At 39.5% G+C, this 17,426-nt stretch overlaps 1 pseudogene; it reads left to right on the top strand.

Annotated features, from left to right (window-relative positions):
- The first annotated feature begins 15,909 nt into the window (after positions 1–15,909).
- Positions 15,910–16,031, top strand: LOC145417226 (5S ribosomal RNA; annotated as a pseudogene).
- The last annotated feature ends 1,395 nt before the right edge of the window (positions 16,032–17,426 follow it).

The following is a 17,426-nucleotide window of genomic DNA, read 5'->3' as shown; positions in this document are numbered from 1 at the left end:
ATTCGCGATAGGGAGGCATTCAGGACAGGAAGAGAGGTAATGACGGCAGCGAGGAATTTCCGGGCAGGAAGGGTGAGAGTCTATATAGGGAAAGAGAACCGGTGAACAAGGGAGGGAGTGGGAGAACAGGGGAAGGGAGGGAGGACGTAGTCTGAGATTTATGTGCTCGGGGAATGATGGAGTCGGGCAGTAATGGAACTGGGGTTTGTTGGAGTTAGGGAGTGAACTGTTGAAGCCGCAGACGGATGGAGTAGCGGAGTGATGAAGTCAGGGTGTGATGGAGTGGTGGAGTGATGATGTCAGGGTGTGATGGAGTGGTGGAGTAATGATGTCAGGGTGTGATGGAGTAGCGGAGTGACGAAATCAGGGTGTGATGGAGTGGTGGAGTAATGATGTCAGGGTGTGATGGAGTAACGGAGTGATGAAGTCAGGGTGTGATGGAGTGGTGGAGTAATGATGTCAGGGTGTGATGGAGTAGCGGAGTGATGAAGTCAGGGTGTGATGGAGTGGTGGAGTAATGATGTCAGGGTGTGATGGAGTAACGGAGTGATGAAGTCAGGGTGTGATGAAGTAGCTGAGTGATGAAGTCAGGGTATGATGGCGTAGGGGAGTGGTGAAGTTAGGGTGTGATGGAGTAGGAAAGTGATGAAGTTAGGATGTGATGGAGTAGGGGAGTGATGAAGCCAGAGTGTGATGGAGTAGGGAAGTAATGAGGTCGGGGAGTGAAGGATTCGGGAGGTAAAGGTGTCGGGGATGGTGCAGTCGGTGAGTGAAGGTGATCACGGGTGATACGGTCGGGGAGTGTAGGCGTTGGTGGTGATGCAGTCGGAAAGTGAACATGTCGGGAGTAATACAATCGGGGAGTGAAGGCGTTGGTGGTGATGCTGTCGGGGAATGATGGAGTCGGGGGTGATGCAGTCAAGGGAGGAAGAGAATCGCGGAAAGGTAGGAAAAGAGTGGAGGTGATGCGAGGTGAACGATGGCTATGTCAGTGGCAAATATAATCCTCTTCTCTACCAAAAATTTGTGTTAACCTCAATGATTTTGTTGATGAAATGTTGTCTAGGCTGGTCCAGATTGAAAAAAATCTTGGCTTTGGTTTTCTCTAATTCAACATTATATTGAAGGGTGAGCCTACTTTTGCAGGTTTTCACACTGCTTTGTTTGCGGTAAGATAATGTAGGAAAGTAACACTGAGGATTTAACTAACAGAAGTGAGTGCCTACCTGAATATGTAACCACAACAATATTCTATTTCAGAGCTGCTTAATGGTCTCGCCGCTGCTCTTAACTGCAGAACTACTCCAATGGCGGTAATTCCTAGTTCAGACTTTGTGATTATTTTGCCTTCTCATACACCGTATATGACTGTTAACTGATTTTTCTTTGTGTTTGTGTGTGTGTGTGTGTGTGTGTGTGTGTGTGTGTGTGTGTGTGTGAGAGAGAGAGAGAGAGAGAGAGAGAGAGAGAGAGAGAGAGAGAGAGACTAGTTAACAATTCCTTTATCATAAAACTGTTTATCACTGCTGTATTCAGGTATTATTTAAATTGTTCTGTGTTTTACTGGCCCTAATGACTGACGTTATATCACTAACCACTTTTTAATCAAGAACATATGTAATAAAATTACTTGAAATTTACGATTCGGTGTTTACCTCATGAATAATTAATCTTCAAAAGATTACAATTTACTTCATAATATACGGAACAAATCTATGTACAATAAACCACTCAAGTGCAAGATAATTTTTTTTTCCAGATGATAAAGAGAATGCAGTGATTTACAGTCAGGGACAGTAGTTCATCAAATATTTCAGCACTTCTGCTTCTCTCCAATCTCTTTTAGGTAATTCTCAGAAGCTGAGAGAGGTTTGGTATATTTTTTTTGTCTATAGTTGATTCCCTAATATAATGGGCCTGAGATTATTTTAGGATTACATAGGAAAGCAAACTGCAACAGACCTTATGGTCCTTTCGGCGCTGCTTGTTACAGAGAAAACTATGACTACAAGATCTAACTCTGCATGCTGAAGGATAAGGATAGTAAAGCAAGAAGTCTTCCCCCACCACCAAACCCTCCAGGAAAATGTGAGAAAAACCACCATGCAGCATGGAAAAACTGACATGGAAATTTCATAGGAAATACTGGAAAGGAAAAGTCACATTCTATAATACTTTGTCTATAAGCTACCCGACTGAGTAACCTAAAAGAGAAAGTAATCAAATAAACTAATAGTTACAGCATGACATTATAAACCGGTACACTGAGTTAATACGAAGTCTGTGGACATAACGTGGAAACTACACACTGCACAGTGTGGATGTTTAGGCGCTGTCTTTCCTGGCGCTTTTTAGGGAGGCAGCAGTCAATCAGGCCCTGGCTCCGTTCACTCCACTGAGACAATGTACTCTCCCACGTGGGACAAGCACACAAGTTTCATCCTGAAGCAGTGACCCCTGGTACATTAAAAAAATTCCCATGGTGGTCGCTTGACTAATAGGGACCCTTAGTGATACACAGCCCATCACAGGTCGAAAGTAAGAGTAGTGACCGTTTACTCCGGGCTATCTGTGCAGATCCTAATCTGTGCTTATATTACTTTCTTTGCGTTGGGGAGATTGAAAAATATATAAGACGGATGTCTTAGACAAAAAGGGACTGCACAGTGCACAGTGCGGATGTACAATGCACAGAGTGGATGTTTAGGGGTGGTGCGGCAACCTTGCCTGGCGCTTTTTAGGGAGGCAGCAGTCAATCAGGCCCTAGCTCCATTAACTCTACTGAGACAAAGAACTCTCCCATGTGGAACAAGTACGCAAGTTTCATCCTGAAGCAGTGACCCCTGGTACATTAAAAAAATCCCGATGGTGGTTACTTGACTAACAGGGACCCTCAGTGATCCACAGCCCATCACAGGTCGAAAGTAAGAGTAGTGACTGTTAATTTAGGGCTATCTGTGCAGATCCTAATCTGTGCTTACTGTATATTACCTCATTTGCACTGAGTAAATCAAAAAATGTATAATGACGTGATGCAACGCTATGTTAAGTTTACGGGTTGTCCTGTAGACATGAGGGGACTGCACAGTGTGGATGTTTAGGGGTGGTGTGGTAGCCTTGCCTGGAGCTTTTAAGGTAGGCAGCAGTCAATCAGGCCCTAGCTCCGTTCACTCCAGTGAGACAAGGAACTCTCCCATGTGGGAAAAGTACACAAGTTTCATCCTGAAGCAGTGACCCCTGGTACATTAAAAAAATCCCGATGGTGGTCACTTGGCTAACAGGGACCCTCAGTGATCCACAGCCCATCACAGGTAGGAAGTAAGAGTAGTGACCGTTAACTCAGGGCTATCTGTGCAGATCCTAATTTGTGCTTATATTACTTTATTTGCATTGAATAAATTGAAAAACGTATAATGATGAGACACGACACTATATACGGGTACATTGTTTACGGGGTGTCTTGTAGACAAAAGGGGAATGAACTTACACATAGCTATAAAAACAATTTATTCGGACAGAAACAGAGTCAGCTAAGGATTCTCATGCAAATACTTCTCTATTTTGTTTTTGAATGTCTCTTGAGATACTGTTCGCGGAATCTGAGGGTAGTCTGTTCCAGATATTTACAACTCTATTAAAGAAGTATTTTGCTTCATGGGTTTGGAAACGCTTTCCCATAATTTAGGAACTATTACTTCTGGTCTGACTCGACCGGTCTATATCAAAATATTTATTCACGTCTAAGTTGTCATATCCCTTCATGATTTTGAAAACTTCAATAAGATCCCCTCTTAACCTGCGTTTCGTTAGGCTAAATAATTTAAATTCTTCATTGCATTCCTCATATGGTTTGTTTCTAAGTCGTGGTATCATTTTTGTGATTCTTCGCTGAATTTTCTCTAATTTTTCAATGTCCTTTCTGTAGTACGGAGACCAGAATTGCACACAATACTCAAGATTGGGGCGCACTGGCGAGTTGTACAAGGCAAGGATGACTTTTTCTTATTTAAACTGGAGAGTTCTTCCAATGAAACCCACCAGCTTGATTGCAGTTTTAACTGCCTCTGTGCACTGCTTACTTAGTTTTAGGTCATTTGATATTATCACACCAAGATCCTTTTTATTGTCTGTACTTGATAACTGGGTATTGTTCATTTTGTAATTCGCATGGACGTTGTTACTTCCAGTATGAAGTACTTTACATTTTTCTGTGTTGAATTTCATTTGCCGTTTTTCTGCCCAGTTTGCTAAAGTATTAAGGTCATTTTGTAACTGCTGCCATTGTAATTCTGAAGTTACTTTACTGGTTATTTTAGTATCATCTGCAAATTTGGATACTTTACAATTTAGACCCTCATCAGTATCGTTTACGTAGATAATAAAAAGTATCGGTCCAAGTACTGAGCCTTGGGGAAAGCCGCTGATCACATTATGCCATTTGAATTCCTTTCTGTTTATGACAACTCGCTGTTTTCGGTCTGAAAGCCAGTCTTGTAACCATTTCTGCGTATTTCCTTTTATTCCATGTGCTTCTGTTTTGCTCATGAGACGCTTGTGAGGGACAGTGTCAAATGCTTTCTGAAAGTCGAGGTAAATTATATCTACTGCCCTTGAGTCATCGTATGATTAGTAAACATCAAGGAAGAAGTCCAGTAAGTTAGTTAAGCATGAACGACGATGTCTGAATCCATGCTGTGAGTCTTTAATTATATTATTTTTTTCTAGATAATTAACTATTTTATCTCATGATTTTTTTCCATCAACTTGCACACTATTGATGTTAAGCTGATTGGTCTGTAATTTCCTGGGTGCGATTTATTTCCTTTTTTGAAAATTGGTGTTACAGTTGCTAGTTTCCATTTGCATGGAACTTTCCCAGTACTTAATGATCTGTTGAATAAGACAGAGAGTGGCAGCAGTAACTCATTTTTTGCTTCTTTAAGAATTCTCGGTGATATTTAATCAGGGCCAGGGGTTTTGTTTATGTTCGTACTATTTATGGCTGAAAGGATATCTTTATTATGGATAGCATAGTTACTAAGGACTGTGCTATTTGCTTGGTTTGTGGGTAACTGTAGGTTTCTGGTGGTGTTTTCAACTGTAAAAACAGACACAAAGTAATCGTTAAGAATGTTTGCCATTTCGACCTCATTTTCTGTGTGTTTGCCGTTGTTTGTTTCTAGAGGAACTATTGATGTAGTCATAACCTTTTTCTTTCTAATGTAACTGTAAAATTCTTTATGGTTTGATTTGCACGTTATTGCAATGTGTATCTCCAAAGCTCTTTTGCTTTGTTTAATAAATCTTTTTGATATGCGGCATAGATTTTCCTACTGTAATTTATCATCATTATTTTGTGTAGCTTTATATTTATGGTATGCCTGTTTTTTTGGCTATTAAGTTACTTTTAATTTCACTGGACCACCACTTTGGTTAACTATTACCAGCTGGACGCCTGTTACATAGTGGCACACATGAGTTTAGCACTTCATTAAATTGTTTTCGTGAATATTTCCCATGCTTGGTTTATGTCATCGGTTTCAGACATTTCATTCCAGTCTGTATTTGCAAATAGCACTCTGAGCCTGGTAAAATCAGCTCTACGATAATCTGTGACCTTTATTTGCCCACTGTTTCTTTAACTTTTTCAGTAATAATATTAAACTGTATAATTCGATGATCACTGGAACTAAACTCAGGTCCTATTTCAACGTTGCTGACTAGGTTATCATCTGTAGTCAAGATGTCTAGGATATTGTTTCCTCTTGTTGGGTATTCTCCGTGTTGGGAAAGGGCACTTTCTTGAAGATTCATATAAAGCTCTTGTCCTGAGTGTGCCTTTAGCGGTTCACCCCACTTTGTTACCGGTAGGTTAAAGTCTCCAAAAATTACGCTATCCTCTTGAAGACAAATTTCTGCAATTTGATCATAAAGTTTTTCATCTGTGACTGGGCTGGAGGACGATAGATGATAGACATATATTTATTTTGTGTGAATTAATACTTATCTGAACATAACTGGCATCTATGTTGGCAATACGGGGTTTGGATAGCACAAGGGGATAGAGACTAGTTTTTACATATAGTTAAACACCGCCACCAGCTCGATGTGGTTGCTCACAGCTGAAAATATTGCACCCTGTTACTGAGTATTCTGCTAGAAAGTCATGGTAAGATGAGTTAACCCAGGACTCTGTGATGCCAACAATGTCATAATTTTCTAGGTAAATAAGAGATTCTAAATCCTCAAACTTGTTACGTAGACTACGTGCGCCAACATAGCAGACTCTAATTCCATCCCAAACAGTTGATGATCTGACTTTGTGAGTATTTACGTTGAGGTTACTGCTCCTGGACGTGACTCGTTTTTTATTTGAAGAGGGCGACTTTATCGTGTAAAAGTCTACCTAGCCGTGCCGCTCCTACCGAGTTCAAATGGAGACCATCTTTCTGGAACAGAGTATGTTGCTCATAAAACTGGTCCCACAGATTGATAAAGTCGACGGACGTGCCCTAGGAGGGGAAAAAAAATGTGGTGTATTATTTGCACTTCAATTCTGACTGTACAAACTTTAACCTTGATACAGAGGAGCATACACGTACACTTTATTTTTGTACTGTACTTGTATATCTCATAATCCTTATATTTATTTACATGTACACTTCGTTACTGGTACAATTCAGCATCTCTACACATTATGATATATATATATATATATATATATATATATATATTTACATTACATTTATATCGATCGATAGATGGGATGGATAGATAGAGATATAAATATAGTTATAGAGATATATACAGTCAAAAACTTTAGTTTCATTAGTAGATGGCACTTATAAAGAACCATCCCAAGGAAACATGATGTTCCTTCGTGAGTTGCTTATTACTCTCAGTGATTTCCAATATTGCAGTCAGTCCCTATTCACACTACACAAGCCTGGGAGAGAGTTAATATTGGTCACTACTCTCCCTCCCAGGATAAGGCAAGCTACTATATTATGTATGAGGCTTATACTGATCGTTTTAGTTTTACCTATCAGTTGTAATGTAGAAATGTTTAATGAGAATTGTATGGGTACAATAATACTAATACATGAAGACAGCTTAGGCTTATACAGAGCGCCTATTGCATGAAGATAGTTTACTAGTATGTTCTTATCCCAATGTATCATGAAGGTAACAGGAGTATCAAGATAATTACTCTATGGTCGTTTTATCGAGGCTGACCAGACTTTCTATAAATTTCTGAGCTGTAGATTTTACGTATTACGTTTTTGTACTCTTCTGTAGTGTTTTTTTTTTTTTTTTTTTTTAATAACACGGGCATAGTGGCACTGACAACTGGAAGAGATCGTTAGCACGCCAAATGCCCAAGTAAACCAAGAAATAGTACGAAGCCTCTTAGGCTGGTAAGACCATGACGCTGATGCAACATATTGTTCCCACGAGGTGAAGTAGTGGTGTGAGTCTCTCTCTCTCTCTCTCTCTCTCTCTCTCTCTCTCTCTCTCTCTCTCTCTCTCTCTCTCTCTCTTTGTGCTCATTTTCTTCATTACAAGAGATACACATATATATCGGCTGGTAACTAAGAAATGGTTTTGTCTCATGGACCCTGTTTCGCGTCACCAGATCATCCCATCCCAAACACTCTATAACCTGTGTAATGTATTGATAGGCCAGTCACTTAATTCTCAAGAGATGGTAGGTAGCGAAAGGAGGAAAAGGAAAAGAAAGCGATATTAACAGAGGAAGGGAGAGAAAGTAGGAAGGGAACAGCAGAAGACGAGAAAGAAATGAGTTAAGAGTAAGGAAATGAAGAGGTAACGGGAAGTCCTTTACTGCCTGAAAGAGATCATAAACCATGCATGCATCGAGAATACCTTTATGTTAACACAGCAATGGAGTGTTACAGAGAGAGAGAGAGAGAGAGAGAGAGATGAATTAGATCTGACATGGACGCGTGACTGCACGTAAATGAAAAAAAAAAAAACACACACGAATGCAAATGGCACCTCGTCATCGCTACACAGAAGTGAAAAGAAATGCTATAAATGAGACGGGAAATCGGAAGGGGTGCCGGAAGCGGTAATAAAGGGACGGAATCTGTGGACTGTGGCAGTTTTATGGTCTATCCACTGACAGAATTACCCCCGGTTCAGAGTTCAGGCATGATTAAGGTAACCAGAGTCCCGCTTTTAGGCGGGACAGTCCCGCTTTTTGGACGTCCATCCCGCTTTTTTAATTGTGACTAGAATGTCCTGCTTTTTGAGCAAATTATCTTAATTGTCCCGCTTTTAGAAACTTACAATTGCATTAGATATATCGTGACCTTCTTTTATGAAATTAGGATGAATTAGAAAAATTATGCATAATTCTAACCAAATGAAATACCGAATTTTGAATATAAATCTGTAACGCTCACTAGCTGGTAACTTTGGTCGACCCATTCACTGTACCGTAGGGTATGTTCGGAGTTCGTAGGGTACGTTAGTGTTTGATTAGCAGCTGCAGTCGCTGTCACATTAGTCAATATCTGTCCATTTATAATACCTATATCTATCTATCTATATCCATCTATCTGTCTATCTGTCAATCTATCTAACTATATAGACACACACACACACGCACACGCACACGCGCGCGCGCGCGTCCCGCTTTTAGCTCCAGTAAATCTGGGGCTGGATTCACTAACATGGTCGTAATTTCTGGTGCCTGAGCAAGATCTGGCAACTCAGATTACGCACTACTGTGGCGCCGTATCTCTCACCTGAGTTTGGTATTCAAAAAGATTTTTTACGGCGCCGTACCCCGGTCGTAAGTTGTACGTGCCTTAAATCGGCCGTCACCTGCTGATTTCTGCTCAGCCAGTGACAGAGAATCTTACAAGTGAGGTTTTGCCATGATCAACCAATCACGGAGCGAACCCTCATATCAGCTGTTTGTCTCCCTAATGTAAACACAAGCGCTGAGGGGAGAGCATGCACAACACACAAAACACAGTCCTCAACCCAACAGAAGGAAGTGACATCAGAAACTAACTCGACATAAGTTCTTTTAGCGAAATATATAGTGGAAATAAAAACTCCACGTCCAACTGAACAAAACGAGAAACGTCCTAACCTTTCAAGTGAGAACTCTCAGTGGTATTTCTTTCCATTACTAGCCGTTTCTTTAGCGCAAAATCTTACCATACCCAGTGGATTTGTGCTATCATATACAGTATGCCTGTATGTGTTTTATTGTGTGCAGATGAATATTACCGAATCTTGCTCAACATACTGAAAGGAGGATTTCGTTTCCCAACTGGATGCTGGGTCAGGTTAGGCTGGGTTGGGTTGGGCTAGGTTAGGTTAGGGTTGATAAAATTATTAGGTACAGTTAAGCTAGGTTAGGTTAGGTTTAGTTAATCACTTTTGTAGTGCCACAGATTTAGTATTCATGTATAGGTTTAGAGGTACTGTAATTTCTAAGTTAGATAGGGTGTAATCTGAATACTAGACTATAAATTCCTGTCCTAAGTAGTAGTTCATATGTTAATGACTGATGTAAGGTTAACTTTATTTTTATATGTATACATCTCTGTATCTATGCATAGGTGATGTAATTGTGAGTGTTGAGCTATGGGAATTCATCCATCTGGTAGAGTAATGTATAACAGATGCGTGCAACCTTCCCCTTGCTTGTGCGTCGTTGCCTGGCGCCAAGTTTAAACCTTAAACAGAATAGTACTGGGTATGCAATTCTTTCCGTATCATTGTTGTGAAATATTTACTAATGAAGCTGCTAGAACCCAAATATGTAAGATTAATAGTCAAAAAAAGGCCAAAATAATGTAATTTGTGAGGACCAAATAGTCCCGCTTGCCTTAGCCGTCACTAGATGGCATAAGCTACCCCAGACTCAAGGCGGGATGGCAGTAAATTCAGTATTTAAATGTAGTAAGGATTGAATCCCAAATTTTCCCCAATTCAATCAAAAGTCCTAACGTCATGTGTACACTACTATATAAATAGTGAAGAGAATTAAAACCCACCATATCGCAGAAACACAATCTCATATGATCTAGCAGTGGCGTCACTTGGTGCCCGACTTGCCACATTCGTTACCAAGCCCTGGTGGGTAACAGACGTTGATTCAGTTCACAGACACCGTGACGTCGGGGTGTGCATGAGGCCATCATGTGATATTGCCCATAGACTTGTCTTACACACACACTTACACTACTACCCATGAATAGTTTATAAACTGAATGTAGTAGAAAAGGTATTATGAATCAATCAGGTGAACTTTTTTTTTGTAGATAAGGTATAGAATTTTGAAAGTTAATGTGGTCATGTAACGGAAAGGCGAATTCACTCATCAACCGTTTTCTTTCTCTTATATTAATATGTTAGAAAATTGGGAGCGTTGAAGGGAACTTAGTGGTTGTGAACAAAAAATGTAATTTTTGAGTTGTTCCTCGAGGCTAAAAAAGCCCGAGTGATTATGTATTCTTGGTGATTATGCATTAATGATGATTATGAATTATTAATAATTATGAATTGATAGTGATTGTGAATTATAGTGAATTGTATGATGAGATTATACTACACAGACGAAATAGAACACGAGTGATTATTTTTTTTTGGTTCGAGGCTATGCCAGCCCGAAAAGACAATTCATGCCAATAAATGTCCCAGTCTTGAGGCTATTGACGAGCCCAAGAATAACCGACAATAAAGAGTGTGGTATGATGACCTCAGAAATCACTGTTGAATATTTCAATTGTTTCGCTTGGTGACAATATTGTATGATGTTCGCCCAAGCCAAGGCTTTAATTTACAACCCTTTTACATATGACTAACGGTCATGTAATTCAAAATGTCTGTTGATTAACCAGTATAGAATTATTAAAGTAGAGTAAAGTATATGTCATCTTTATACTCAATCAAGGGAATTATGTCCTCTCACGCATAACTCACTCCGCTTCCAGTTCAAGATTCCTCCGCTTTGGGAACGACGAACATACGTGGTACTGACTTATTCTCGACTTGGCCAAAACTACAAACGCTACCAAAACTATCTGTTAAACAATTAACCTTTATCATTCAAAGTTGAAGTGCTATGCCCCCCCTTTGTTTTTATTGAGGTGAATATTTTATCAGTCATTGAGGGGAGACTAAGTTGAGTACCATTTGTATTATCAACGAGTAAGTCCAACAGAATCAACAACGGTGGGAAATCCAATTCCCGACCATTACACTTTGAGTAGGCTGTTTCCTTCCACAATTACTAATATTTCCGATCATATTGTCATAGTCATATTATGGTTATTATTCATTTGCACATCAAATGAGGCCTCAAAACACTCAGATGAACTATAAAAAAATATATATATATATATATATATATATATATATATATATATATATACTGTATATATATATATATATATATATATATATATATATATATATATATATATATATATATATATATAATAGGAAACGACAATAAAGGAAATATTTTCCCTCTTAGTTTTGATTAATGAAGCTCCAAAACAAAAACAATTTTTTTCCTTACTAGACACAAACATTTCAAAGAAAGCAAAGATGCTAGCATGGGAAACTATTACCTACAGGGTGAATAGTGTTAGCAGAGTGAAAAGAGAGAGCAATGAAGTGAGGAAGATATTTCGTGATTTCAGATCACTAGTTAGGGGAAGGCAGCCAAGGCAATGGGGCAGGCAAAGAACACTTTAGGTATTAAGAAAAAAAAAAAAAAAAGCATATTACTGTTGTTTGTTACATAGTGCATGTGAGGATGTAAGCTGTTTGTTCTAACTTACCATATCAAACAAACCTAACCCATTCATGGGGCGTTACTGGTAGAGGTAGGGTTTGATTATACCTCTTTGGTTAGCTTGATCATAAAAGTCTAAAACTAAGAAGTCATGTCATATTTGTGGGGGGGGGGGTGGGAGGTGGGTTATGTTTTGGGCATTAATGACTAAGAATCATTTGGTATTGTAAGCAGTTACCTTAGAACATCTTCCTATATCCCAAAGGATAAAAGTGATCCCATAAATCAGTAATAATTTTGCTTTGGTCTAATGTTGAGCATTCATATTGTTAAAGTCATTCCTTTTGATTTTCCTTGTTACCGGTACCTTATCCAGTATATTGATGCATGGAATGGTTTGTATCGCATAGGCTTTGTTTAGGTATTGTTTGTTAGGTTTATGTAACACCTTAATTCCACTGCCATGTCTGAAATAAAGTTATTGTCTTCATAAAAATTTAATCACCTCAGTATATCAAACCGTCATTGTTTAGCACATCCATTATCAACCCATGAACTGCCATGGAAACCTATAATACCGTTGCAAATGCTCATCAGGCACATGGAGGGGGTCTAATGGGTCTCTGAACCTTCTCTCTCGACGTAAATGTCGGTGAGCTAAATTCATAGCCACAAGCCCCATGGTTGTACAGTAAACATAAGCAGCTGACTGCCCAAGCAGCCCCAGTGGAGGCTTTCTCAGTGGCATGTTTATTTTTGGCACATTCATATTACCTTGCAAAGAAATAAGTATTGCCAGAGTTCTTAGCAGCACTAAAAACGATTATGGCACATCTTTTATCTTTCTGTCTGTTCAATTTATTTTACGACGTTGATTAGAAGTGAAGAGGGACAAAGGCAAATGATAGGCTGAGAGGTTGCATACTTGATAAACACACTGACTCCGGGTTGTGACGTAGGTTAAGGTATGTCCCCCGTGCGCTTAACTTCAGGCGCCAGATCTTGGTGCAAGATGGCGGCGCCCATGCTTAGTGAATGACTGATTCTGCCTCAGCACCGTATCTTTAGGCACCATTAGGAGATCCAGCGCCTTAAATGCTTAGTGAATCCAGCCCCTGGTCACCTTAGGTATGATGGGACCCCAAGGCTCCTCCTCCCCAGTAGCGGCGACAACTCGTTTGTGCCTGTTCCCAAACCGTTAGTCATGGCCAGTTATACACCTAAAAGTAAGAATTTTTGCGCAATCATAGATTCACTCACGCCAGGTTATAAGCATGGTGGAACCACCGAGGGCCGCCCTGCACTAAAGTTTTATATATATATATATATATATATATATATATATATATATATATATATATATATATAATGAATGGAGGAAGGAAAAACAAAGGGAAAAAAATAAGTCCATGTGCCTAAAGGCATCCTTCATTCATAAAAAGCTTATAACAATTGGATTAAAATTCGAGAGGATTAAATGTATGTGGGACGCAACTCCCAGGAAGTGAATTCCAGAGAATAGTAGTTCTGGGGATAAATGAATTTCGATAAGCAGAGGTTCTGCATTGTGGGTGAGAGAGTGTGAGTTCATGGGCACTCCCAGCTGCCCGAGTATTTCGGGAGAAAATGTGAAGGGGAGGCACAATTGAAGCCAGTTCGTCAGAGCACTTAAGGTAAAAGTATCGATAAAATAATGCTAAAGAAGCAACATCTCTATTTACTGATAATGGAGGAAGGTCCTGCGTTATGGCAGGATTATTGATTAATCTAATGGCTTTATTTTGAATTTATTCCAACTGCCTCAGTGCAACTGCTCCACATCCACTCCACAGTGGTGAACAGTATTCAATCTGAGAACCACATGACTTATATATTGTGGCCATCTGCTCTTCAGTGAAGAATTCATGAACTCTGTACATAAGTCCCAATTTTTTAGAAGCATTTTTAGCAAGGGATTTAACATAAGCCATCCAGTTTAGGTTGGGGTTTAAAGTAACACCTAGGATATCAATTGTAGTGGATATGGGAATATTGACATCATTTATAATTATGTGAGACTCTGAGGGATTCTTTCTGTTGGAGAAATTAATGTATTTAGTTTTCTGAGCATTAACCCGAGGCAGCCCATCGACGGATGGGTACGTCACAACATTTTGTCACAGCTAGACCCGGTGACGTACTGGTACGTTGCGCAATTGCAAGGTTCATAATTTGCACAATTTACAATTTTCTCGTGTGATTTTTGGTATGTATACACGGGACACCTTCCTCTATTCCTCTACAAGATGCCAGACAGGGACAATGCCTTATCCTGCATGACCTCCCCCCCTGCACGCCATTGTCTCGGCAATTCATCTGTTACCAGTGACCTGGCCAGTAAAGACATTCAGGGCCAGAGTGATTCCCCAATCGATGACAATGTGGAGGACAAAGTTTACATAACATTAGAGGAAGAAACAGTCAAAAATGATGATCAGGTAATGTCATCAAAAAGGGTCAGGTACGTTGTGTGTTAGTGAGTGAAACAATGCTTATATTGCCTATATTACTGTTTGAAAACCAATATACTCTCATACTACATATAAATTCGTACCAAATAAATAAATAAATACTGTTTATGAGTGGTGTGGAATAGTTACCCTCCCATAGAACTCGTTTTCTTTGGAGCCAGCCTGATAGAAAACACAGTAAGGTAAGGAGGTGCTGCTACCTGTATCAAGTATTTTAAACCTAAAGTGAGCAATTTCTCTATGAATTTTTTATGTTTATCACCAAAAGCAGGGGTTTGAGCCAAAAAAATTTCTTTCCAAAACTGGTCGGGACTGGGTTGAGTCAGTGGTGGAAAATTGGTTGGGACGTGATCGGTTAAATGAAGTCAGATTTGTTTGTCCCCAGTGATTAATTTTAGAAAGGTCCTGATTCAGAGAAATTGCTGTGTTTATTGGAGAATTTAGAATATCAAATTGTGTAAAGGAGGTACTAAATGTGAAAGAACTATGAAGGGTCGAGCCATCAGCATAAGAGTGCATTGGGTTATGCGTGACAGATAGGAGGTCATTTATATTAATGAGAAAGAGGGTTGGCGCCAAAACTGATCCCTGAGGTACGCCAGCATTTATGGAATGAAACTGAGAATAAATTCCATCTACCATGACTCGTAGTTTTCTATTATGAAGGTAAGAAGAAAATAGAGGAACCAGTGATGCAACGCCATAGTGTGACATCTTAGACAATAAGGCCCGATGCCATACTCTGTCAAATGCTTTTGATATATCAAGTGCTACTGTATGTGTTTAACCATGTTGGTCTGTTGTTTTGTTAAGCTGATGGGTAAGAAGGCAAAGAATATCTACTGTTGAACATTCTTGTCTAAATCCATACTGCCGATCATTGATTAATTTCTTGATTTCTAGATGCTTGACTATGTGTTTGTTTATTAGTGTCTCGAAAACTTTACCGAGAACAGAAGTTATTGCAATTGGTGTATAGTTTGATGGATCAGAAGTTCCCCCCGTTTTAGGAATAGGATGGATATTTGCTTCTTTCCAAGAGGCTGGAGAAATTGAGGTACAGATGCATGAGCGGAAAAATTTTGCTAATACGGAAGTCAACACTTAGAGGCAATTTTTAAGTATTTTCATCTGGACCAGTGGCTTTGTCTCCTGAGAGATTCTGTAATACAGCTTGTACGTATCTGGTTAGAATAATGAAAGGAGGTATTTGAGGGGAATCAAAATCAAGTACAGGAATATTGTGATTTTCTGTATTTAGGGTTGAGTTTGATGAAAAAATGTCAACAAGAAGGTTGGCTTTTCCACATGGGTCACTTACTAGATTTCCATTCGGGGACTGTAACGGTGGAATGGAATTTGTGGTAGTGAAGTTAGTTTTGAATGAATTAAAGGTTGACCAGAAAACTTTGTTATCATTTGGATTGTTTAGTAGTTTGTTAGCTTGTCTATAGAGAAAGTTTGATTTAGAAAGATTGATAATAGTTTTGGCATGGTTTCTGATATTTTTATAATAGTTAAAGGCTTCTTTGGTTTTGGTGCTTGTATAAGTGTTATAGGCTATCGTTTTATGCTCTGTTACTCTAGCACAATTGTGGTCAAACCATTTAGAAGAACATCTTTTTCTACACATTAAGTACACCGCTTCCCGTCCGATCAGCGAAGTTAAGCAACGTTGGGTCTGGCTAGTACTTGGATGGGTGACCGCCTGGGAACACCAGATGCTGTTGGCATCCCTACGTGTCAAGTGGGGTTGGTGGAGGATTAGTGCCCCTCCCTGTAAAACAATTAACTCTAAGCCCTTGGCCACCCCATTTGGGATACATGGCGTCTGGCAATGAATGAAATGAATGAATGAACATTTTTTCTGTAAGTATGATGGGGAATGAATGTTTCCATGCCGATTTTAATGAAATCCTGTATGTAGGCCAATGTGGAATTTGCATCCTAGGGAGAAAAAGGAGGTCCAAGGAACATCCAGGAGAAAATTTGAAGTCCCTCCCAGTCTGCCCTGTCCTAGTGCCATTTAGTCATCACGACAGGTTCAGAGCAGGAAGGTGTGGTAAGCTTTGGAGTAAATAATATTAATATGTTACAATAGTTTTCTTAATCACTCTCTCTTTACTTGCATCAGTTTTTTCCCTCTGTCTGTTCTCTCTCTCTCTCTCTCTCTCTCTCTCTCTCTCTCTCTCTCTCTCTCTCTCTCTCTCTCTCCTGAACCTAATCTCTCAACAGGACAAAAATCGAATCCCACTTAACTGTGTTGTTAGCTTGTCCAAGCCTCCATTTCCCACGCTTCCTGCACCACCTCTTCCACCTCTCTCTCAGAATCTATCTATCTATCTATCTATCTCTTCTTACATAAATCTCTCTTCTTCATGTAATATTTCCTTAATTTGTCATCTTCCACCTCTCACTTCTCTCTCTCTCTCTCTCTCTCTCTCTCTCTCTCTCTCTCTCTCTCTCTCTCTCTCTTCCTCTATTCTAAACTAGCTTTTTCTAATGTTTTCACTTAATTCTCTTTTTCCTTCCTGTGCCCAAACTCCAGTCTCTTCCACTTTTTTTTATTTCACCTTTTTCTTTTCACTTATTTCTTGTTAAGTCTTCCACTCCCACCAATCACTTGTTTGTCATGCTTCTTCACTCTCTCTCTTCTCAACCTTATCTTGTATAAGGTCTTTATCGTATATTTCCTTATATGTTCCTCTAGCCTCCCCACTCCTCTTCCCAGCTTCCTAATTTACTTTTCTTTTTTCTTCAGCAGTGTTCTTTCGACCTCTTATTTCATATCCTATTATTACCCACACCATTTTCTCCTTGACACTAAACTCTTATATCATCCTCTCGTTTTTTTTTTTTTTTTTAATAAATTCCTGTGCCTGCCACCTATCCCACTTTCTGATTTATTTTTGATAGGGCGTGTATCGTGTACAGTATACAACGCCAATATCTTCCCTCCTTTCTCTCCATCTTCTCACATCAAACCGTCCTCATTTCTTCCTCCTATTTTTTCCTTTTACATCTTTTGGCACCATCCCCTCCCCTTCCCTGCCCCATAACTCACCCTCCACAATGGCTTAACCCTGGATAGGTATCATCCATCCATCCATCCATCCATCCATCCATCA

This window comes from Coenobita brevimanus, chromosome 109, assembly GCF_032717465.1.
Source record: "Coenobita brevimanus isolate Jiangsu-jjx chromosome 109, ASM3271746v2, whole genome shotgun sequence".
Taxonomy (NCBI): Eukaryota; Metazoa; Arthropoda; class Malacostraca; order Decapoda; family Coenobitidae; genus Coenobita; species Coenobita brevimanus.
Note: the sequence above shows the minus strand (reverse complement) of the source record. Positions and strands in the feature narration are given on the sequence as shown.